The following is a 25,295-nucleotide window of genomic DNA, read 5'->3' on the forward strand; positions in this document are numbered from 1 at the left end:
TGAAGGGAGATTAATGTTTGGGTCTCTAGATCTTTACTAGTGGCTGGGCCGACCCGTGTTGCTGCACACCTGAGAACATTTTTCAATCAAGATTAGTAGCATGTATATAAGAACATGAAGCATCATCTCTCTATCCACGCTACCTGCCATTCATCTCTTAAGTAAGCATATCAGTCATCAACCATCATCGACCAACCTCTTCCTGCTTTCTCCCCTCTGACTAACCAGAATCTTCAGCTGACTTCCTGCAGTTCTCCGCTTCCAGATTCTTGTTGTTTTTCTAAATAAAATGTTAAAATTTGGTGGTTCTGGGGATTCTGCATTTGGGTTAAAAAAAAACTAAAAACCAACATGACAACATTATTACTACGTTACTCTTTTTTATCATATGATGCTAACATAATTTAAAATGACAATGTTAAGTGGCACTATATGACCAAAGCAGTACAATAGAACAAATTAACGGCATTTCTAAGTAAGATGCATTTCCCCCTGAATTGATAATGAAAGAATAACATTCCTGGAAGCCAATGCTAACCTATCTGCAACATACAAGCCTACTTTTCCAAATAAACACATATGTTTGTCTGTTTGTTTATTTATTCTATGTGTTTGGCAGTTTAACGTCCTTAAATTCTTCAGAGACCATTCTTCTTTGCTAGCAGAATAGAGTGGAAACCATGAGGCAGCTTACAAACATTGATGGCCTATATCTGGATAGATGCCAACTCTTGTGTAGTGCTGCCAATGCAGTTGTCTGATCCAGCGGGAGACACGTCCTCTGTCATAGCGACTGGCGGCACACATTTCCCTCCTAAATCACAAAGAATTGCCTCCTATAAGGAAGCATTGCTGCATACCGGCGTTAATTGTAAAGATCTTGTGAAAGGAGGAGCTCCCGAGATCTTAGACCTTGGACATGCACCAGGACCCTCCATTTCCCACTTGAGACGCCCCCCTGCCACCTTGCCTTGTTAGTTCATACATCAAAGTACATAGTGGCCATTTATTAACATCGGTCAGCCTTATCTTTGCACCAAGATCTTCAGTCCCATGATCTATTGTCACAGGCGGCCATTTTATGTATCATGTCATGCTTTGGCTCTTTGACAGCTTCTTTCTAAAAGCAGGACTTACAGACTGAAGGATGCCAACAGTCTGGGGCTAAAAGTATTAAATAGGTTTTGCTTTTTACCCAGATACAAAGACAGCTAGGTGGTGATATAACATGGCTGCAAATGACAGCCCAGTTGTACCCCATCACTCTGGCTTGTTCAAGTGTGCTTAACATTGGCACTCAGTTCATTAGGGCCTATAGCACTTGGCTAATGTGACTTGCGCCTTGGCAGCATGACAAAAACTGTGAATCAGATTATGAGCCACAATACAGCCAAGAAACACTGAGGGTGAGTGGAGTTGTCACCAAGGACCAGCACCAATTTCAGGATGTTAACGCCTGCAACATAATGTAATTGCATCTTGCCCTGGTTAATAAGGGCACTGTAATATTTGCGCGGGGGGGGGTTAGTGTTTATATGTACAACAGCTCATTTGAACGTGCAGCGTAGCTGTAAACAAATGGAGAGCGCCTTGTAAAGCTACCACTGCTACAAACGAAGGATGCAGACACCCAGAAGGGTGTGTCGGAGCTCCGTTAAAAGCTTCGTTGATTAAATTAGCAGAGACTTCATAAAAGAGCGGGAAATGAATAAAAGGAGCAGCACTGTAAACGGGGTTCATTTTCATTTGTTTTACAGTGGGATTACCCTTTTTTACATGACAATGTTAATGAATTGTGAGGGTACCATATGTTGATGCTGGCACATTCACCATATGTGGTGTCAGACAGAAAACCATGCAGGAGAAGTGTTTTTGCATGACACATGGAGGTCTGCACGGCAGCCATGCTGCACACACATCATTACAATCAAGGATGAGTGCTACTGTTCTTTATTCTTCCTCTAAGTTAATAGCCTGTGTGCTGATGCATATGAGCTCATTATTCATTTACATAACAACAAGGGGGTCAGGATTCTCACGGGCTACTACAGAGAGCAGCTTTGCACTGATTAATTTCTACGCTAAATAAGGGGCATATCTCTGCTATCTTCCAGCGAACTGTTAGCTGGAAGCTAATCACAACAAAAATATTTAAATCCCTCACATTTTGAAAATAAATTAATCTCTGAGGATTTTTTGATATTGATATTTATCTTTGACTGAAACACGTTGCCGAGGCAAAAACAGCTTAGTTTGAAAAAGATGCAAAAAAATAAAATAAAATCAGCTACTTATTTAGAGTAAATACTATCTTCATGCAAGAAACAGCATTTTGCATCCATTCAATGCAGCATCCTGACCAAGCTCAGTGATGAGTCGAGATCTACAGTAATGACAACGAACTGCTGCTAAAACACACAACCTTTTCTCTCTAAATGGTCTGCCTGTTACTGATATGCAAGGCATATACTGTAGACAAAAACAACCACAACGCAGTGTTTTTCCTGTTTTCAATGTAAACCTTTATTACTATTCTAATACATATTTGTATAAAAAGGCACATGTGGTGAGCACTCAATCACAGGTTGCATAATACAAATATCATTCCTTATATAAAACTAATAAGCAGACAAAGCTAAACAGAAATATTTAATCTACATTTAAAGGAAAAGAGGATATTTTCTGACACTGATTTAATTATTTCACACCAGAAATCACGGTTTTCATGCCTCTCAACTGATATCGGAAGAAAGACTTTTTTGCAAAAGATTAAAAACATAATTTCAAGCTTATCCAGGCAGATAAGTAATTGTCTCGAGCACCAGGATGTGCATGATTATCAAAAGAATACATTGTCTAAATTAGGCCAAGATAGTCTCCTTTGAATCAAACGCAAGAGCAGAGAAGCAGTGCATAGATTGTTTAAAGTAATACTTTAAAAGATTTGCATAGATTATCAATCATAATAATAAAAAAATTAAAAATCCACTTCCCTAAAATTAATGTAAAATGAATTAAGCCATAATGGTACTTGTCTTATTGCACGGGGGGCTTTGTGCGTTTGTGTGTGTGGGGGTGTGTGTGCATTTGTGTGTGAAGAGGAAATTAAGGCAGTGTTTGAAGTCTATGTATTTGTCGTGTCTTACCTAAAGATGTATTGTTACAGCAGAGCAGGTAACTGTTATGAGGCAAGTTAATGTGTCTCAGAGGAAGCATGCATGCTGCAGCATTGTTTTAATTCCTGCTGATCAAACACACTACTGCCATCAGGAATGTTTGAGTCCATATTTATTCACAGTCGGATTTAAGGAACGGTGGGGGGGGGGGCTATAAATATAATTAGCAATCACTTAAGACACATACGGATAGCCTTCCTCTATTTCTCTATTTTTTTCTTGTATATTTCGAACACAAATGTGGGTTCTGGAGGAAGCAAAATTGGCTTAACAGTGTATTAAAGGATGTCGGTAGTTTGTTAGCCCATAAACGAAAAATTCAAAACATAGATAAAAGAGGCTCTGCCATAAACATAATCAAAACAGACAGAACAGTTGCATAGAGTATAAAGACGACAGCTCTCTCCTTCGCCATTGTGTCAGCCGACACACGGAGCTGTCCAATCGCAGTGCAGTATTATTCACTGCTGTCGTGGGTCTCACATTCACGTGTCTTTTGAGTCCTAGCAACTAAAACAAAATAGAAATCTGAACATAAACAAGGGCTTATAATCAAATTAAAAATAACCTAAACAGGGAGAGACTAAATGTTATAAAAAAAAATAATACCGCTCTATTCAATTGTTGTATTTACAGTGTTATACACGATAATAGTATGAAACTCAATCAGAGAATGAAAAAAATAAAATGTACTAAATTATACACACACATATATATATTTATATATACATATATTTGTATTTCTATATATTTTTTCTGTTTTGCAAAAAGCCACAGTTCACAATAATATTCTTGCAGCTAAAAAGTCCAGGTGGGTCTCGATGTGCCACAGACGGGCAAACGGTGAGGTTGTTTGGAGAACGCAGCATCCTTGTTTACAGCAGCTGTGCGGCAGCGAGCCGTCTCCCCATTGTGTGTTTTGTTCATTTTGGAGCCCCCAACCACCAATGTTTATCTGTGAAGAGAAGAAGTAACATTAGGATGCAGCTTTGATTTATCTGAGGTAGTCAAAGCATAGATGAACAATAGTGAATGTCAAAACAATTGTTTATTATATACATTACAATCAATTCCTATTTTTGAGATTTGAAAAATTACTTTTCTTTTCTTTTAACATGGAAAAAAAATCACTTATTTTGGGTTATTCATTGTGTGACCTGGATCTGGCTGAGGTTCAGAAAAAAAACAGCTGAGAGGATTGAGACTAAAGTTAAAAGGCCTTAGCAGGAGCCTGGTACGCTGCAAGCTGCTAATACAAAGAAGAAACATGTGACAAACCGTAAGCTAGGCTGACTCGGACTTCAGAAAGCTATGAAATCCACATTTTTGTTTCATTTTCATGCAGCTCAGACAAGCAACTTAAAATATTACAGAGGGTGACCAAGTTTAGAATCAAGAAACGTACATAGTTGCTCAGATTATCGGTAGAGATCAACACTAATAGTGCTAATCAACATCACCTGAGCTATTAGCATGCGTCATGCAAGCTCTGGCATTTTTAATGCTGCAGTTCTGCTTGAAGCGCAGCGGTGAAGAAAACGGAGGTGAGGGAGGAGGCGCTGAAAGTGGAGAGTGGTGGAATAAAAGGCAGTTTTGGGTATTGGTGTCGCTTTAAGTTATTGGCATCACAGTCTTGCTTTGTTGAGAGGACTACAGTGGATAAGCTTGTTAATGGTAAATTTACAGCCTCAGCATGTGGCCTAATGAAATCAAGGGGATAGAGAGGATGATGAGAATGATTGTCATTGCTATTTTGTGTGTCTTCATGAGTGTTTGTGGATTGGGGAGTGGGGTGCAGTCAGAGAAAGAGGGGAGAAAAGTGGAAGGCGCGGGTAATTAAGGGTCTTAAAGGGTGTGAGAGAGGCACACACCCTTCAAAGCAAACTTTGCGCCTAGATTCCCCACTTTTTATCTACGTACCCCCCCATTCCTCTTCACTCTCGCTTGCTCTTTGCTTGTCTCCCCTTACCGAATGAATAGCCATCACAGTGCCATGGTGTCCCATCTAGCAACAACCCCCCTGCATCCTCTTGCCTTTCTCTACAGCCCCCCTTCCAGCATGACTCTGAATAGGGAGCCGAATTGAGCAAACAGTCGGGCTGTCAGCTCAATAGGAGGTCTGGCCATGAACTTGAAGTCCTTCCCAGGCCCCCAGCCTCACATTAGGATGGAAGGGGTGGTGATGTTTGAGGAGACAAGAGGAAGGAGAGGATGGTGGTGATGGGAGGGGGTGGTGTTATAGCCAGACTTTTCAGGGGCCTCTACGTGCCAGTGTTCGGGAGACCCCTGACACAGAGTTTCCCAAAGCTGGTGCTATTGCTGAAGCAATGGGGGTTGGGTGCCCCAGCTGCCTGCAAACCCTCCCCTCCTTCTATAGCACTCAGTCTGGGCAGGAGGGGTTGACGGTGGGGTTGATGCAGACAGAATACTGTCTGCACCCTGCCAAAGCTGCCCTAGACCCTCTCACACACACACACACACCAACAAGGATCCAGACACAAGCTGCTGGCTGTGCCCACCCCCTCTCCTCAATCAACTCACGGGCCTCCCAGGCTTCTCATCATCTCATTAGCCAACGCCAGCCACTCCACTGTCTACTGTTTGCATTGTTTTGGGCTCTGCATAATTTACACAGTAAATTGAGAAGTGCCCCTGCCCCTTTTGCTCAATCTACCACCTGTTTATGGAGGCAGTGATTAGTGCACTCGGTTTGACACAGTTACCACCAAACTTATCAGCAAAGCCAAGCAACCCTAGAGAAGCTGCCTCGTCAAAAATTCTAATCCAAAAAGCTTAGCATGACCTCATTTGAGGGTTGCTTTCATCAAATATTTGGTCTAACATTTAGTAAACTCAGTCAAGGAAGTTTGCAAAATGTGTTAGTAGGTGCTGTCTTTTCCTCTTCAGCTTGATTCAGTCCCACTCTTACTGTCAAAGCGATGTAGCCATTTTGACGCGAGATTAGCACCAATAATCCCTAACCTGATCTCCACATTATAGATACAAAGAAAAAGGCAAGTTTCTCCACAACCGTGACAAAGATGGACATTGTTAAATATCTACATTACTCAGAAGAGTCCAGCTCATAAGCTTTATCTAAAGTTGAGTTGCATTACCAAAAAAAATTAAATTCTGCGCATGGAAAACAATGTACAACTTGTTTGAGCCATCATAGGACTCAAGTACTGGTTACTTTTTTCCATTAAAGAGTTTTTCAAGTTTTCTGTTCTGCCAAAAATCTGGGGTCTTTTTTTTTTTTCATCCTCTAATATCTTCCAACTTTGTTTTTATTAAACATAAATTTTTACTCATTGACATTCACATCTTTCATAAGCCCTCATTCAGATCGTTTCTGCACTTATTTAAGGTGGATAGAATAAAGGTTAACTTCCCCTCAAGGTTAGCAGCTACAAATTAATGATTTAGGCCAGTAATTAAGACATATTTTACAAATCCTAACCCGCTCCACTAAAAGGACTGCACCCTCGGTTATGTTGTCTTTCGAAATTGGTATCTTACACCATGTTAGTGTTTAGACTTAAAGATGGCATGACAATCCCCGAACCTCCCGAGAGATGAATTGAGAACATAGTTCTATAGCACACATACAAACATGCTCCACCCAGATAAGATCACTCTCGCTACCCTAGAATCAGTGATTCACGAGGATCCTTAACGAACATATCGGTGAAAATTTGTAGTGTCGAACGAGCCCAGGGGTACTTGATGACGGAAGATGATTGAATAAAGAGTCGGGGTGGTGATGGCAAGAAAACACACAACAGCGGGCACAGGGGGCTTGGTTTGTTACCTGCAGTGACTGGTCTTCCCACTTCCATTTTATGCCAGCGTTGCTCTAAGATGGTGGCGTGGGCTGCATTTCGCTGTACAGGAAAAAGGGGCAGTCTGCTGAGGATGGAGTGGAGGAGAAAGAGAAGAGGAGGAGGTGGGAAGAGGCGATGCAGAAGAGGGCGATGAGAGAGGGAGGGCACAATCAACAGCAACCCCTCCTCCTCTTCTGTTTTCAGTCTTCCCTTGCCATCTTTTCTCTACGTGGAAAGGTACCCTACGACGAGAACAGGCAGACAGCATGTTACAGGTAAATGTTAACAATGTAGTTAAGCCATCAAAACAATTATGGACAGTTTTAGAAAAGCATACGCACCAAGTTGCAAATACACACACATGCATGTAAACACAGTTGCACAAGCACACACACCCACACACACACACCTTTTCATGTCTGTTCTCATGGTACAGTCTGCCCCTGAGCATGCAAATGACTTTCATTATGCAAATGCATGCAAATCAGATCCAACCATCTGAGAATCATGGGTGGGAAAGAAAAAAAAAACTCGACACAGAGACTGAATGAAAGAAAGAAAGAGGAAAAAGGACAAGAGAAATATCCATCGGAGTGTCAGGAGGCTTTGCATTAGGTAAACATTGAATGGAAAACAACTGTTTCTCAACACAATAAGCAGCTTTAATTGTGCCTGATATATTTTATTATTTCATTTATACTTTAACATCACCACTACAAAGGAGGTCTTCCCGCACGGAAAACACTGTCGCTGCAATTCAAGAGCACAGATGACATTCGAAATGAACGTCAACACATGCAATTGACAAACTAACTCAAGCACAGCTGGAAATACTTCTACATAATCAACATTTGTATAATTATAAACTGCTCTTTAATACCACTAACAGCATCAAGTTAAGCTAACGTAGCCTTCTAAGCTAACTCTACGACAGCACTCTCAGTTTTAATGGTCTGGCAATACCATTTCCTATAATAAGATGTGCTGCATTTATGTCTGCATGCTGCAAAATAATATGCATGAGAAGCTTAAAGCAAGCTATTAGCTATCTAAACATTATTAGCACCACCATAACAGCACATGTGGCTATCAGATGAAAGGGTTTCATTTTTAATTGTTTTGAATCAGCATCTGTCTTTGCCACAGTCTTATATAACCCACACCTGCACATGCAAGCTTGAGAATCGAAAGGTCCTGCTGGCACAATTAAATCAGCTTTCTAGGGTCAAACTTCACACACATGAGGATACTATACCTCACAGGTTTAGCTTTAAAGTTCATGGACCCCCATTTTACAGCATAATCAACACAAAAAGCCTACTAACTAGAAAAGGGAAACCCATTTCCCTAATAATCTAAGACCAGTAGAAAGACTCTTCCATTAGCAAACGGAAGAGGGAGCAAGCTCTTTTCTTTTGGTGTCACAGGAGGAGAGCTACATCTGAAACTAGAATGAGGTGGTGAAACAGGGGCGACTTAGAGTGTGAGAGAGTTGAGGTTGGTAAGCTGGAAGGGAAAGGACTACAGGGGTGGGGTACTGGTGAATGATGGCAAACCTCTCCTAATTGGCACTTGACATTTTTTTGCCACTGGCACTGGAGTGGGCCAGCTTTCAAGCCCTCTCTGGGTCCTTGTTGGAAAAGTGCCTTATGCAAATACGGCGAATGGGCTCTATTGTAAAGCCGGTGATATTAACAGCTCACACAACAATGAAATTGTGTGCTTACTCTGGCCACGTAGGTGTGCGCGAGAGAGCTAGACAATGGTAACCAGAGCAGCTCCAGTCTGAACAGACCCTCTATCGGATGCTTTGCCAAGTCATTTCAGCAGAATGGGCTTTACAGAGGACTGAGGTTCTCAGTAAAAGCTTTATTAATGACTGAAACAAACAAACGCCGGCACTGTTTTGCTCTGGCTCTGAAAGTGTATTTGTAGTGTTGTTGAATGCCTTGATTTATTTTCATTGAATATACTGAAAGTGTTGACAGGAAGGGCTTCACTGGCTCTCTCATAAAGGTAGTCCAGTTCCTAAAATGGTGGAATTGTAGTTGCATCAATTCCACCATTAGTTTGCAAATACCATTAGATATACTGCAAAACTGGGCTGTATGTAGTAGCATACCGAGGCTCGACTATGCGGGTAGTTACCATAAAAGAGCATTATGCTGTTACTCCTTACTCAAGACGTTCTGGATTCTTAATCAGATGTGAAAACACTGTGAAGAAATATGTCTTTATCTGTGTCCAAATGGGTAGGCCAACAGAGCAACGGGTCAGACAACAGCAATCCCCCCCGTGTGGTCCAAGCACAGTGAAAGTACACCTGTTACTGCCAAGTTGCCAAACTTAATCTCCTTTGTCTGCTGAGGCCCTTTGACTTTGCAACTGCCTAAGATACATTCAATTCTGTGTGAGCATAGAGGGGTGGAGGGACTGCCAATGTTGAGGAAAACAACAAGGTCTGGCTTTGCCCTCTGGCCCAACAGTGAAGCCATTTTCAAAGCTCTGTTGGTGTGTTCCATCAAGAGAAAGGGAGGCAGAGAAAAGGGGGCAAGAATCACTGGGTTGTATTCAGAAAACTGTCTGGCTGCTCGGACCCGGCAGGGCTGAAAAGGAGGAAAAGGGGTGCATTGTCCCTGGTGACAAGTGGACTAGCTCTATTGACTGTAAAGTCTAGTGGCATGGGGGTGAGCGGGACCAGATCACAATGGCTGTTTTTCTATTTGACACTTAGAGTCTAAATCTGCTTGCCTAGTGCATGAAGGCTAAGACAAACCCATCACCCTCCTCCTTTTTCCGCTCACTGACTTTTTTTTTTTTCACCCTCCATCATTTCTCTATGCTTCGTCTTCTGATTTGGCAGGGTGCAGACAATGCCAAGGGACACAGAAAAGAGAAAGCGAATGCCCTAAGGTGTTTTTTTTTAGGAACTCTCCCTTCTCTGTAGAATTTTCAGAGAAGCAGAAGCAAAGATAGTCTGTTCTCTGTGTTCCCAGTGTGAAGTGTTAGTGATATAACTGTGCCACACACAAAGCCAAGAACAAAGCTTTTGCACCATGACATGTGTCTCCCATAGCACTGCTCAGGGCATAACCACAATCTGTCCAAGAGTTCAGTCTCCATTAAGCCCAACACTCCGACTGACACAAAGAGGAAGCAAAGGAAAATAAATCCACTTTGTAAAGACTAAGTGTAGCTTTTAACTATTTTGTGATCAATCTATTATAAAAAGTACACAAGTTGGGGCTTGAAACCAGGTAAAATCTTTACATTTCTGTACTTATACTTTCATTTAGTAGAACAAAGCCATTAAATCCTAGGAAATCGAATAAAAATGTTCAAAAGTACGACCAAGAAAAAAAAAAAACGAGGCACAACCTTTGTGTACAACAATGTGTTGTTTCTGTTTGTCACATTCTTTACAGAACCTTGTTCCTCCACCCAAGCAGCTGAGCAGAGAGCTCAAATGTCACTCTCAGCACCTGCAATGCAGCAGGACGGCAAACATAACTCTTGGGTTCAAGGTGATTGACGTTGCAAGGCAAGGCTGCCTCAGAAGTATTTGTTTTTTTTTAACCTAACTTATACCATAGCAAGCTGACTGTATCCAAACCCATTGGAAGATTTCAGCTTTGACATGTTGTAACAGCAAAGCCCCAAGTTAAATGTTTTTATCGTTTGAGTTCACTTAGAAAACCAGCACAGAGACCTTGAAAATGGCTCTTAGCAACCTTTTTCAGCAGGCATGACCCTTTGGCTTTGACGGGCAGAACAGAAATCACACCTTCAATCAGCCATCAGAAGCCTTGAGGTCGAGGATCTGATTGACCAATTACTCCTCCCCACGAGCCCAAGCGAAGAAACTTCAGGCTGAGATTGTTCTCCTTCACTCACTCGTGGATTTCGTCACTGGGGGTTCTCTCTGCTTGATTGACCCTGGACCACTCCCCTTGTGAGTTTTACACACACACATTCACACTGGCATCCTATCAAGCTTTTCCACATGGTAGCACCTTATGGAATAGACGTCCTTTCAAAAATGAGCCAACTGTCACATCCAATCAAACAGTCAGGACCCTAACTCAAATATCTTTTCAAGCAAAACTGTGAAAGAGGGGGAAAAAAATCGACAACGGATAACTTAACAAATCGGGCTTCAAACAAATTCTTGTCGTTCTTCGTTGAGATGCCAGATTACCTCGGAGGGAGCATTCTTAAGTCACACAATCACATCCATGTTGGACCATATGTATAATTCATAGCACCATATGTAGCTCCAAAGATATTAAAGGGTAACAATTTTAAAGGGTCACTTTATACCAAAGAAGAAAACAATAAAGTTGAAAGTCCATGGGGCCAAATGAACAGACTAAAAAAAAAAGGAAAGGAAAAAGAAACAGGTGATTTTTGGAGTGTTCTGGCTTTGGTAAATCTTTGTTGGTCTTTTACTCAAAAGCCATGTGATACCGAGGCTAAGCCCCTGCATACAGCCCAGCACACAAGGATCATGGGTCTTATTAGATTACAAGTGATTCTGTTGTACCAACCTTACTTGTGTAAATCACTGCAAACAGAGAAAAGTAAAGACTATAACATGCAATATTTTGCTTATTTTAGTTTACGAAGGCAAAACTCATGAAAAATGTAACAATAAATCCATCATTAGACAAAATAATATCATCGCTTCAATGTAGAACAAAAGAACTTCTTGATTCTTACCTTTATTTGATGAACGATTCACCTCCTTTAAGAAAAAAAATGTCCTTTTTTTCATCAAGTTACGTTTCTTCTTGTTTATCTTTTTTTGTTTTCGCAGAGCGGAGTCACTTTGGGTCTTGATGCCTTTCCAGGAGTGTAATGGGATTCTTGTTACTTTCGGTTATCTAGCTTTATGAAGAATGTACATCACTCATACAGCTAGATAACCAAAGATAACAATCAACCCCTAAGGCTACCCATCCTCTTAAACCCCAGGCCAAGAAACATCGGCCAATTTCTGACCTAAAGACAGACAGGAAGACTGTTAGTAAATAAAAAAAATAATAATTCTTAAAAAGATTATTTCTATAATAACAAACTGACTTAAACGTAAGTAAAAATTATTCCAGACATCAACAATTTATAACTATATAAAACAGAACTGTTAGTCTGCTGCCTTGAAGTCTTCTAACTATCTTTTGGTCGTCAGCCTCTTTTTAATGTTCTGACCTCTCGTTTTATGATGTCACCATGTTCTCTCTATCCCGCCTTAAACCATCCCAACCAATTGGGAACCTCCTTTTGTCCCCCGAACCCTTTGATTGGCTTTTGGGTCAATCAAAAAGGCTTTACATCAAACAATCAGCAAGAGCACCAATTCAAAAACAGTTGCACCAGTTGTTGAACCAGTTCATTTTGGCAATGGAGCAACTTTTCCTTTCTCCAGTCTGGCGCCCATCCCTACAGTCAATCTGCAGTGCCCACTGAGTGGCTCTATGGGAGAGTGATGGCTTCAAACGCCGCCCCCCGCAATGACTGAAATGCATTTTTAAATTAAAAGAAGATCCTGGCTGTTTTACTACAAAAGAAACTGGTTTGTCTTCATTTACATTATCTGATGCCAAACTACCAGTTGGCCAATGCACGAGGATGGTGCCTAGGGGAGGACGTTAAGGCTTAAGGTGCATGGGCGCCATCACAACAGCTCATGTAGAATAGAGAAACATGCTGTTTGCTTTGTATTTAGAAAGCAAACATTAATAGAGAAAGGTTCTTTTGAACGTAAATGCTAAACATTTTTTACATGCTAAAAAAATCAGCACATCTAGACAAAGCTGCAAAACACACAGGCACACATTCATTTTCACACATGCCGTGATGGCACATGGCACGAGGCCCCATCTAATTAAAGCTGCTCTGTGTGCCCGGATCTCTGCCGTTGCAGGCTCCTCCCCACAAAACGGCACCTCCAACTAGAGCTCTCTGTCTACATGAGAGGAGAAAGAGATGGACATATAGAAGAGAGAGGAGCGTGAGGCACAAATGATTCTTTCCAACAATTAAACAAACCCCAAGATTTAGAACCTGGCTGTCAATAGGAGTAATTATCACACATGCCTACATGCCCATTCCATTTTTCTGCAGTTTTCCAAACACAGCTTTTGTTCTGCTGCTGTCTAAATGCACATGGCCTTTTTTAACAATGTTTTATTTCTTGCCTTTTGGTGAGACTTATTTTCTTTTTAGGTGCTTTATTTCCATGCAAAAGGAGAGAGCAAGGTGTTTGTACAAGTAAAATTATGTCTTACGTCACTGAATGCAGCTTGATGACACACACACATTTACAGACGTGCACACACGATGAGCACTTTCACATTTTTTAGCACATAATTACACAGAATTAGACAGCCACACTGAGCCACACGTATGTCGTTCAGAAATACAGTACATCCAATCATGTTGCACTCACAAATTTACTGCAAAAAACCTTCACAGATTTTGCAATGATTTAAGGTTTCCAAGAAGCACAATTAAAATTTCAAAATGTTACAATATTTATAGATTATTTAAAATCTTCTACCCAAATTACCATCATTTTTTTGTTTTGATAATTATATTATTTTTAGCAGTTTAAAACTATATTTAATATGTGAAGAAATTTTGTGAAATTTTAAATTTAATTTTATTAGTTTTGAATCCCCATCCCGTACATATATAAACACTATTTCTGAAGGATTTCATACAATTTAATGGGTTTATTATTATTATTATTTTTTTTTTTTGCAAAATCAAAAATATTTTTGTAAATGGAGGAATAAAGTGTGCTAATTAAAAAATTTTATAATTCTAACTAAAAAATATTTAATTATTACGCTATTTATGTACTAAATGAAGGCATCAATGGAGGCAAAGCTTCCTGCTTTCTATCGTTTAAACAAACCTCATCAAGCATTGCCATTGGCCAGGACGCGTGTGACATCACCAAATTCAGCTCATCTAATTGGGGAAAATGCAAACATACAAAATGGGAAGCTGATTAGCGGGAAATGAGTTCCTATTATGAAGCCTCTCTGGTTATCATCTGCTTAAAGCCAAGCGATTTATTCTGAATTATGCAGAGCTAAATTCTCAGAGTGTGTGCTGCAATTACAGTTAAGGTTTTACTCTCGTTATAAATCATTTTATGCACGAGATGCATCCATAGTTAAACAGAAATAAAGGCAGAATAGAGGCTGAGTTAAGGAAACAAACTGTTGACGCACACTTTTAATTTCTATGCACTAAACTTTAGGAGTGTGTGAAAGTGACCCGTGTGTCTAAAATAAAATAAAATACATTTGATGGAAAGAAATAAGTTATCTGCCTTTTTTTATTTCTGCTTTATCAAGCATAATTGGTTATATTTCTACCTGAGAAATTTGAACTCTTTAAAACATTTTAATAAGTGTAAAACTGACTCATTTTAAACTGAAGCTTATGATAAACTTACTATATCTAAAATTACACACCATGGCCATTATTTCCTCCTTATTTCCTCCTTTTAATTAGCAGAATGTAGGTGATGAAGGTAAAATGATAATCTGATTATTATGAAACATGTAAGCTGCAGAATGGCTTTGGACCAAAAAGCTTAGCTTATAAAAAAATATTTATTTATTTTTTATTTATTTTTTTGCAGATACTGTTATATTATGTCGTTTGGTCTAAAATCTCAAAGCTGGACCTTTAAAACAAACCACTACTCGTTTATTAATGCAGCTCATTAAAGACGCTGCCGTGGGGTTCTCTATGGTGCACAGTAGGAGGTGCAACACCAGATTTCTTACATCCGGCGAAATTTTGTTTGTGTGTATGATGATATTTTTAACAGTGCATGTGCTTCTTCTAAAATCTTCACTTTATTATCAAAATAAATTTGGATTTTAGTATTTTTATTAACTGCCTCGTTTTGCTGTCAGGTTTATCTTCTCTCCTGTGCATTTATAATTGCGGCTATGCTGAAAACGTTTCCTTCTGATTCTTTGAATATGCGTTCAGGGTTCAGAGACCTGGCGCGCACACGTGTCCTCAGCACAGGCCTGTCCTCGGAGCACACGTGTCCTCTGAATATTTGGCCTTGTGAGTTCTTTATCCACCAACTATGAACATGAACGCCGCCACTTTGTCTTATTACGCATGCACTGCAGGTCTTTCTGCTGATAAATCCTCACATCTGTGCCACATGGACGCACAGTGTCCACGCAGGGCTTGGTGTAAAAAGAAAGATACCATATTGTTGACCTTTTTGCGAAATATTTAAAAGTCTGCTGCGTTTATTTGGGTTCAATTTGATTGGAAAAGCTTTTTTATTTTTTACTGAAGTGACCCTGTTAAGCTTTTAAATGTCTGATAAACCAAATCACAGCTGCAACTGCATGTTGGCGCAGAATTTTTTTGTGCAAAAGGCTGTGGAAAGAAAATAAGTTACAATAAAAAGCAGAAAACAACACTAGTTCCAATTAGAAGTTATTATATGTCATCCTTTTCTCCTAACCCTTGGGGCATTTCTGTGCGCTAAGCTGACTTTTTAGAGCTCATGTGCCACATTTCATTTGCTATTAAATTATGAATTTGTGTCCTAAACCCCAAACCTTGAATATAGAGCATCATATGGACAAAGCAATATGTTGCCAACTTGCAACTGGCTGCGGCTCTCTGATCCTATTAATCATCACTTCTTAAATTTCATCCATCAGAGTTTAGGAGATGAAAGAAAACAAAACAGATGTATTTAAATCCGGTGATCTGCGCTTATATTCGTCTGATGTTACATCCAGTGTGGAGATGCATGCTGTGAGGAGGACCATGGCCACGTAAAACGCTGCGCTGATGCAAACGCGCTCTACTCCTTCATTTTAACGGATATCCTGCAGATCTTTCCACCTTTTAGAAATCAGGGATTTTAAATCATACTCACGTCGCTGATCGCGGATCGTCGCGGGATGCGCTCCTCTCCCAGATCGAGCGGCGAGCGTCTCGGAGGATGGAGGCGAAGTGATTCTCCGGAGGCTGGACCGCACGGTCTTCATGGCTGCGGCTGCCAGTGACGTCTCTCCGGCTCCATCCATTCAGCTTCTCTCCAACGGGTTTTCCCCCCTGTTTTATTGTCGTCCCTATTATTTCATGTCGGAGGTGGATCTCGCCTTGAACTCCCCTCCCTCCCGCCCCCTCTCCATGTTCGCAGCGCGCCGCGCAATCGCCATTCCTCAGATCGTCAGATGCGTTATGCACTTTAAAGATTCCAGCTCTAAAAACATATAGCAGCACAGACGGAGGGCCCTCCCCTTTATGACACCATGCATTTTTTTTTTCTTGTCTCCACCCTCTGAAAAAAATGAATGCAAGCGTGAATAAGCATCTAAAGTAAAAAGAATCATTTAGACTAATTGTTAAATTAAAATAGCCTTTTTTCTCATTTGGAGCCGCTTTGCAGAATAAAACAAGATAATCGTGAATTATTAAGATTTTTAAATATAAAAGTTTAAATATCAGGGCTTGAATATTAATTAATTCCCATAATTCCGCATTAAGCCGCCCAGTTGACCATCCCTGCCGCCTTATTGTGAGCCTATTTGGGACTTCTTCTCAGCCCATCCAGCCTGTGATTTAGAGCCTTGTTTTGGACCATGTGGGATTATAAAAAACTTTCGTGTAATCTTGTATGGTTACCAGTATTTGTTTGACACAAAGCCCCCCCGTCAGACGCTCCGGCCTGCGGCTTCCTGCGCCTGGATAAGTGCGCACATCCAGCGTCCTTTTTGTCCGCGTCTTTAATACGTAGGAGTCCAGGAATGTGACCAAGGGGGTGAAGACCGTGCAAATCAGCTTTTACTGTCACCGCCGGGCCCGGGGTCCGCAGACAAGAGCCAAGAAAGGGGGTCTGGGTCACTTGATTATCATAATAATCAGATCGCGGGTATAAAAATCTCCTTTGAATAAATTACTGCTTCAATAGGAGGCGCGACTGCCAAAGAGACAACTTTGTCAGCCTTGGGTTTGTTATGGGGGGGGGGGGTCCCTTTTTCTCCACTTTTCTTTCTCTTCAAATTTTGGACGCTTTCCTGGAGATCAAACTCTAAATACGGCTACTGTTTCTGCGCTCCCCACCTCTCGCCCCTGCCTGGTTACAGAGCTGGAGCGGGCGGGCAGCTCCTGAGCTCCCCTTGGGAAAGCGGGGTAGATGCTGGCTAATGGGCTAAGGAGGGGGGCACAATGGGCTGTGCACCATCCAGGCGACCCCTCCCCTCCTCGCTCCTCATCATTTCTCCTCCCGTCATCAACCCTCTTCCACGGGCTGCATGGGAACCCGGGCACGGAGGTGCACCAGGGGCCGCTCCCTATTGTGGTGGCACATCCCAAGTTCATTAGCACCCATCAGGCCATTCCTGCAGGGCATGGCACCCACCCCCCCTCTCTTCCATGCTGTTAACTCTGCAAAGGCCCGTATCTCTAATGCTCTTCTTCTGGGTTTCTACAAAAAAGATTTATTGGATGTTAACTGATTTAAAGTACAGGGTTAACAGCTTTATATTGCAAAATGGAAGCTGCCCTAAATGCCAACTTTTAAGTCTATTTCTGAGTTCTAGTCTGCAGAGTTAAGCATAAAGAGCATAATATTAACTTTAAACTTCTTTGGTATTTTTTCAACATAAAATATAAATATTTATAAGATAAAAGGATTGCATCGAGTCAATGACTTGATGCAATCAACTGGTTTTCCTTAGATAGAAAACTTTGAATCAATTTTGATCTGGTGAACTGGAAAGTGTTGTGATTTATAGAAGTAAACTGAATTGAATTGAAAAAGAATCAAATGCTTGAATAATCTGACATCATATTTTTCAATTTAGTAAATTAAAAAAAAAATTATCTTTGACATAAGACTCAGCCCAATGCTAAGCAGAACAGAGCTGTTTGACCTCCAGGCCAAAAGGGGGCACCCAAGACCACTTGACCACCATCAAAACTTTTAATTTCTCAATGACTTTACTAGAAATGAAAAAAAATTAAAATACCAAAGGTTTTAGGAATAGAAAATTAAAAATATTGTTGTTGAAAAATAAAATCGCTCCATAAATTACTGAATGTTGTTAGTGAATAAATACACAAAGAATGATAGAGTTTAAATTGAGAGTAAATGCTTCTAGTTTCATCTTGTTTGCCTTTTGTGTCTTTGCTGAAATTGCTCTGCATATTAAATCTAAATAAGGTGGCAGCTATCAAATGTTTTAGTAATTGAATAATCTATCTATTATTTTCTCAATAAAAACCATTAGCTTAAATAGAGATATTTTCAGTGGATTACCCAAAAACTTTATTACACATTTATTTTTTATATGTGTGAATGCCCACATTAAGATTTTTTTTTTTTAAATCTTAAATGGAAAAGGCTTTTTTTTGCGGGGTTTTTTTTAGAGTCTGTGTACCATTACACTAGGTTATCATTATATGGTTACCAAATTAGCTGCAAGTTATTTCATTGATTGATTATTCACGATTATCCAGATTAGTTGTCCTAGCCCAAAATCTAAAATGAAACAACAACAAAAAAAACAACAAATGTAAACCTTTACAACCCCACATTTATACTCTTGACAGAACTGTTTTAACAAATCAATAAGTCCAAAACATAAAATGTTACCCAATTTAATTTCACTGTTATCTTTTTAATAGAAAGTGTGAGCTTTGTTTGGGGGTCCGAACCAATTTCCTCTCAGGGCCCCACATAATCTCAGGCTGCCTCTGTTTAACATTCACACTCAATCATTATAAGAAGCAGCATATTAAACTTACACACTACATGTTATGTGAGCAGAATCTAATTTGTTTTTTAGCATAGAAGGTCATAGTTACCAAAAAAAAAAAAAAAAAATAGGCCTTTTAAGTTCCTGTATTGGTCAGATTATTCTTCTGGGGTTTTTTGTCTCTTTTATCTCTACAGAGACACAAAAACATTACAAGTTCTGGCTTGAAATTCACTGGCATTTTAATACAAAAACAACAAAATAAATTGCATATTTTATTATTTTGCACTTACCGAAATTTCAGAAATTTCAACGTTACGCAAAACATATTTAGACAAAAAACTGTTCATATGCATATTTGAATAACAAAATATTAGGATATTTTAAACAGTCTAGATGTGCAAATGTAATTGAAAAGGGGGGGAAAAAAGTCTAATTTCTATTAGATTTATTACAGGTAAAATAGTAAACTTGCATCAATACTTTAGTTAAAGTAAAAATCTAAATAACACAGAGGAAGAGCTTTCTTGGATCAGGATGTGTGTTGAAATGCTTTCTGTTAAGAACCACTCTGCTTCCTAATAAATCGCTAAGAATATATTTAGCAGATTTGTTGCAACTGCAGAGCACTTCTATGACAGCATTTCTGGCAGCACAACGCTGAACAAACAATCAAGATGGACCTGGTAAAAAATATGAATGCTTTACTCTCAGCAAGCTGCAAAACCAACAGTATTTACATGAGTGACGCTGTCTAATATGAAGGAATGTGTAACACAGCAAAGGCTGCTTTCATCTGAAAGATAATTCTATAGGGTCAATATGTTACTATGCAATGGCACATAAAATATGCTATACTCCACACACACATATATTTATGTATATATAATCCAAGTACAAGAGTTTTGGCAATAGAATTTGAACCTATCCTTTTTTATATCCAATGTTTTGCATCCATTTTTGTTTCTTTTTCTACAAGTGTTTGTTTTGCTGATATTTGGAGCTCTGATTTTGTGCATAGAACAAACAGACGGATACGTTTCCAACCCACACGGTCTACAGCAAACCTAAAAACCTGCTTAGCGAGCCAGCTCTGCTGCTGACTGACATTTAAAGGACGTAGAGCAGAAGGAGGAAAAACAAACCGAAAAGTGGAGGTGGGAATGAAACGACGGCAATAAAAAAGGCAGAAATCTTTCTAAATTGGGAAAGACGACAGCTTTGTTTACATGTTAGGCTTATGTGTTTGTTTGATTGTAAGCTAAATTCATATAATTATATTTTCCTGCAGATGTATTCCAATTTCCATGTAATATTTTGTAGGTTTAGTGTGTTATTTTGATGAGTAATCACAAAATAAATACAAATATTTAAGGTTTTACTGTAAAACATCCCAGATCAGTATCTAGGTCATTCCTTTTCTAATTGCTGTGGATAAATACAAACAGGCCGACATTTCAACCCTCAACACTGCAGCCGAAAACATGAGGCTTTGTTTCCTCCATGTTTTTTTGGTTGCCATCATCAGATTTTTTTAAATCTCAAAAATGATTCATCTTAAAACATTCAATCTAAAGCCTTTTTTGTCTTCTGAAGCAGTACCCTTCAGCTTGGTCAGAACTGATCATGGGGTTGCCTTTGTTCACATGTTTGCTTGCCCACTTCTGATGAATTAGCTTTATCAATGAACGCTTCTCCCTCTGCAGCAGGATTTTCAAATTGTAGCTTAAGTTGCATCAAAAAACATTGAAATCTTCTCCAAGGTTCTGCAGGTGATGCATGAGAATACAAACTAGCTTAGTGTAATCTATATGTCTGAACTCTTGGAATAAGAAAAAAATTCTAAATAAAAAATTGTGTCTGATAAAATTATATTATAATGGCTTTCTTTTTTAATGCATTCCCTAAATAAATACAAGCAGAAATTGAGGCACTTTAAAGAAATCCTTCCACAGAATCAGCCAAACAATTGAGGTAAACATCTCAGAGGCTCAAACAAAGAAGCATGACATCATCTTGGAAACCCACCATGTTTTATCTTCAAACATATGCTCCGATTTGACTTTTCAGGTTCCATGTATCACCATGAATCCATTCTCACTATCATGAGTCAGAACCTTCATTTGAACCTTCTGCTACCTGTTGTACACGTTCCACGTTTAAACTGTTGCAGCTCTGCTTCAGCATCTCCCAGTCGAACATCCCAGCATCCCCAGTACATGGGTGCCCCTGTGCCAGAGACGTGCTCAGCAACTCAAAGCTCCGGATCTTTTGTCCAACCAAATCTGCCCATATTGTTGGAGCTCTGTGGGGGCCAAACAACCTCCTTGTGCCAAACCAGACAGCCCCCACCACCACAGCACACCCAGACACTGGTACAGACACATACTAGCATCCTTCTATGCAGCTTAATAAGCAATGCTGTACATTTAAATTAAAAGAATAGGAAAAAGTTAAAACAGAACAGCAACAAGTTATATTTATAGAATATTATGGTTAGATTTAAAAACATTTATTCCAATAAGAGGAAATAAATCTTGACTGTTTTCCTTCTCAGTTTATTTTCTTGCATTTGATACAGTTTTTTTTCTTGAATAAAAAAAAATATATATATATATATTTGAATTTGGGTGAAAAGCTGAAATCTTCAGACATGCTGCCTCGGTGATGTTCTGCCATTTTGCATCGGTCCTGCAGCAGAGAGAAGCTGCAGACTGACAGGCATCATGCAGCGGCACATCATCAAACTCACCTCCAAGTTGGCTTCTTATCCAAGTTCCTTTCAGGGTTAAAAATGCAGCCAGCAGAAGAAAAAAAAAATAATTTAAAAAAGAAAAATCAAAATATCTGAATAATAGTGCCACTCGTCATGCGTAAAAACGCGGCCTGGTGAAAACAAATAAAATAACTCTTTCAGTTTCCTCCTCTCTGGATTCCTGTCGGTGAGCAGTTTAGGATAAAAGAAACATCCTCTATTGTTTTTTTTAATGTTTTTGATGAAATGAAGAGACAAAAAGATGCATCCTGCATCCTGAAACAAAAAAAACATGGCGGGTAGAGAAATCTCCCACGCCACAGTCATTACGCCTGCAATTAGAAAGTCATTTGCATAAATGCAAATGAGTGAGAAATTCGTGGCTGCACTCGAGGGAAACGAGCTGGGATTTCATTCCCCCCATATCTTTAATCTGCTCACATGTTCACCCTGCAGAGGACTGACTCTTCACGGGCAGAGAAGGCCTGAGGAGGCTTTTATTCGCCTAAAAGTCTTATTCTATTTGCATCCGCAGACATGATTTAAACGCTTCAAGATGACTTTACCGTCATTTTAAATTGGTCATGTTACATGGACGCATACAAGTGTTTGCAGACATGATTAAACATTTTCTGTGGGTTATTTATTGAAAATAAATGCAATATTTTCAGCAAAAATCTCTTTAATGCGCGCTGTAATCATTATTATAATTGCATAAACAACAGTAACAATAATAGGAAGGATATTAATGTCTTTAAAATGTCTCTGTCATTTTATGTCCACTGTTTATTCCCCTCATGACGCATCGTTTTTTGGTATTGGTTTAACCTTTTGGCACCGCTTGATTCTGACTCATCCTCTGTGCGCAATGGAGACCCGGATCCTCTGGAGGTTAAAAAGCCATTTATTCGCCTTTTCACAGTCACATCCACATCATTTGTAAGCTGTCGGTTTAAACAGTGAGAGCTCTTCCGGGGATTCCTCATTCTCTTTATTCACGGACAGCAATATTTCACACTTTTCTTTATAAACTGTTGATGCGAAGATTTTCCTCCATGTTTTCCCTCTAAATTAATTGATCCAATAATTTGGATGATTCTGACCTGGAATATCTTAAAATACTTTTGCGCTATTTAAACCAGGAATATTATGTTGTTTATTTTTTATTATCTTATGTTGGGTTTTTTTTACTCATTGTTTTTAGCAAAACCATCCCTGAAGCCTTTGAGTTTAAGCTGAAAGAGGGGGGGGGCTCATTGTTTATTCTTCAAAGCAAACAGTGGCGCGTCTAACAAACGGTAAATTTAGCAGTTTGAAGGCTCCTGCTGACTTGGACCGACCTTCAGCAGAATCTGCTGCAGGTCGCAGGTTGCAGTTCAAGGTCTGGGATTATTTGCATGGAGATTTTTTATTTTTTTTTTTTCAGCCATGATGATGTGGAGATGAATTTTAATTAGAAATTAATTACTCCGCTGCAACGCGGACATGCGCAGTGAAGCTGCGTGATAAGACAAGTGTGAAGGAATTGATTGTTAGAGATTCCTTTTCTTTCTTTCTTTCTTTCTTTCTTTCTTTCTTTCTTTCTTTCTTTCTTTCTTAGTAAATAAAAAGAACAATAATTAATTTTAACACAAAGTTTTTTTAAGAAAAAAAAAAGCTTTCTCAGACACAGTTCTTGTGTTTTTCTTTTTTGGTTCTCTCGGCGATCCTAAAAACACAAAATGAAAGACCTTGTTTGTTCTCTATAGTTATATTTTCTACATAAAGTTCAGTCTTCTGACCTGCAAATTGTTTTACTTTGTCCTTTGATGGATGTTTCTATCAGCAGAAATCAGTCTATCTACCTGTTGTAACTATAGAAATAGATCAGTTTAAGTAAGGTCTAAGTAATGTTACTATAGCTTTAGATCTCGTTCATTAATATATAAATAGACAAACAAATAATAAGAAATACATGGAAATTGTGGGAAACAACTGTTTTATAACCTTTATATTGCCAGCTGTTAGGAATTAAAGAATAAAGAATAAGAAACGGTGCTGAAAATTTGAGAGGAGATAAAAAGACCTGCTGGAATAAAGCTTAAAACAGGTGGATTTTATTTAGATTAGCCTACATTTAAAATCTGCTATCTTTGGAATTTAAAGTGGAAATTGGATTAAAAATATATATATATATATAACCACAAAAAAAACAAAAAAAAAACATGAAATGATAAACCCGGAGATCAGCTTTAATAATAAACCTGGAGCGCGTGTTTCTCAGCCAGACTCCCCAAGGACAGCCTGGGGAAGGACACTGGACTGAGTCCTGAGGGAATGATCAAAAAGAGACAAAAAAAAAATAATACGACAATCCGATCATAATTAATAAATGAATATTTTGAACATTAATAGAATCTTTCCATAAAAAAAAATCTTTCTATTCTTCAACCTTTAAGGCTGATTTGGAGAGAATTTAATTGGCCAAGAGAAAGAAATGATGTATCGCTAGAATATTTTTATTTGGCTTATTAAATGATAAAAAGTGTTATTTCAGATAAATAACTAAAACTGCACAAAAACCGAAATGGAAAAAACTTTTTTGTTTGTTTTTGAAGAAGAAAATTCTTTATAGTAGCCTGATATTTATAGCACAACATGATAAAGCTTAATTTAAATATCAGCCATAGGATATTTTACTTTCCTTTTACCAGTGCTAACACATGAATTAATTGTTGAAATTAACAGCACAATTACAAAATTTCGAGATATTTTAGGCTTGGGGGAAAAAAAACAATTCTGTGCATAACTGGAGTGGAAAAGCGCGCACACACAGGGACACGCTATGAGACACACGGACGCACGCACGCGCAAAATGCACGGCGCATTTGCATGTCGTATCCCACGGTGGAAATTACAATGGAGAGCAATTAATATGCGCATAAATTAAAAGTGAGAGGGGCTTCTGAATTCCAGAAACAGGCGGTCATCCAAAGAGGAGAGGAGAGGAGAAAAAGGAGCCTCTGTTCACACGGGACACAGGCAGCAGGATGAGGAAGAGGAGGTGGGAAAAAAAAAAGAGGAGCGGGAAGGTGGCGAGATGGAGGAAGAGAAGGGAAATGAGGATGGAGAGGAGAAAGATTGGAGGGGAGGAACAAAAATGGGAAATGGTGGAGGATGTAAAAAAAAACTGAGGAAATGAATGTAGAGGATCATTTTTAAAATCCAGGTTTAGAATAATTTGGTTATTTGAAATGAAAGATTCAGCTCAACATTTAGTAATGAAGAGGTGGATCAGCTCAACTAACAGAACTCCAGCAGGTAGCCCTGTCATCTTCTGCATCAGTCTGTCTCTGCAATTTCACGTGTGTCAGAGTGAGGGCCTCTAATTACACACATCACTATAATGGTCATGCTGCAAATCCTGACTGAGAGGATACAGGAATCACGCCACAGTTTTACTTATCCTCCTTTCTTTGTGAACATTCCCTCAGATATGAATTGTTGGGGTTTTTATCAGTTTTCAGACTCAAATATATTCATATTGTTTGTAAAAAGATAAACAAATAATATATTGAGCTAATCCACAGAGCAGGAAACTAAATACCAGTATTTCATCACACCATTTATTCATCCATCCATTATCAATCCATCCATCCGTCCATCCATCCACCCAATTACTGTCCGTCCATCCATCCATCCATCCATCCATCCATCCAATTACTGTCCATCCATCCATCCATCCATCCATCAATCCATACGTCCATCCGTCCATCCATCCATTCATTGTTTCATTCAT

At 39.2% G+C, this 25,295-nt stretch overlaps 1 long non-coding RNA gene across 1 annotated transcript; it reads right to left on the bottom strand.

The window, feature by feature from the left end:
* Nucleotides 1–4,098: 4,098 nt before the first annotated feature.
* On the bottom strand, nt 4,099–16,123 carry LOC107085239. The gene is made up of 4 exons (XR_001481256.1): nt 15,936–16,123; nt 11,720–12,001; nt 6,988–7,242; nt 4,099–4,131 (listed from the first exon to the last, which is right to left on the bottom strand). It is a non-coding gene; the product is annotated as an uncharacterized LOC107085239 (long non-coding RNA).
* Nucleotides 16,124–25,295: the final 9,172 nt, after the last annotated feature.

This window comes from Cyprinodon variegatus, unplaced genomic scaffold (assembly GCF_000732505.1).
Source record: "Cyprinodon variegatus isolate N-32 unplaced genomic scaffold, C_variegatus-1.0 Scaffold0, whole genome shotgun sequence".
NCBI lineage: Eukaryota > Metazoa > Chordata > Actinopteri > Cyprinodontiformes > Cyprinodontidae > Cyprinodon > Cyprinodon variegatus.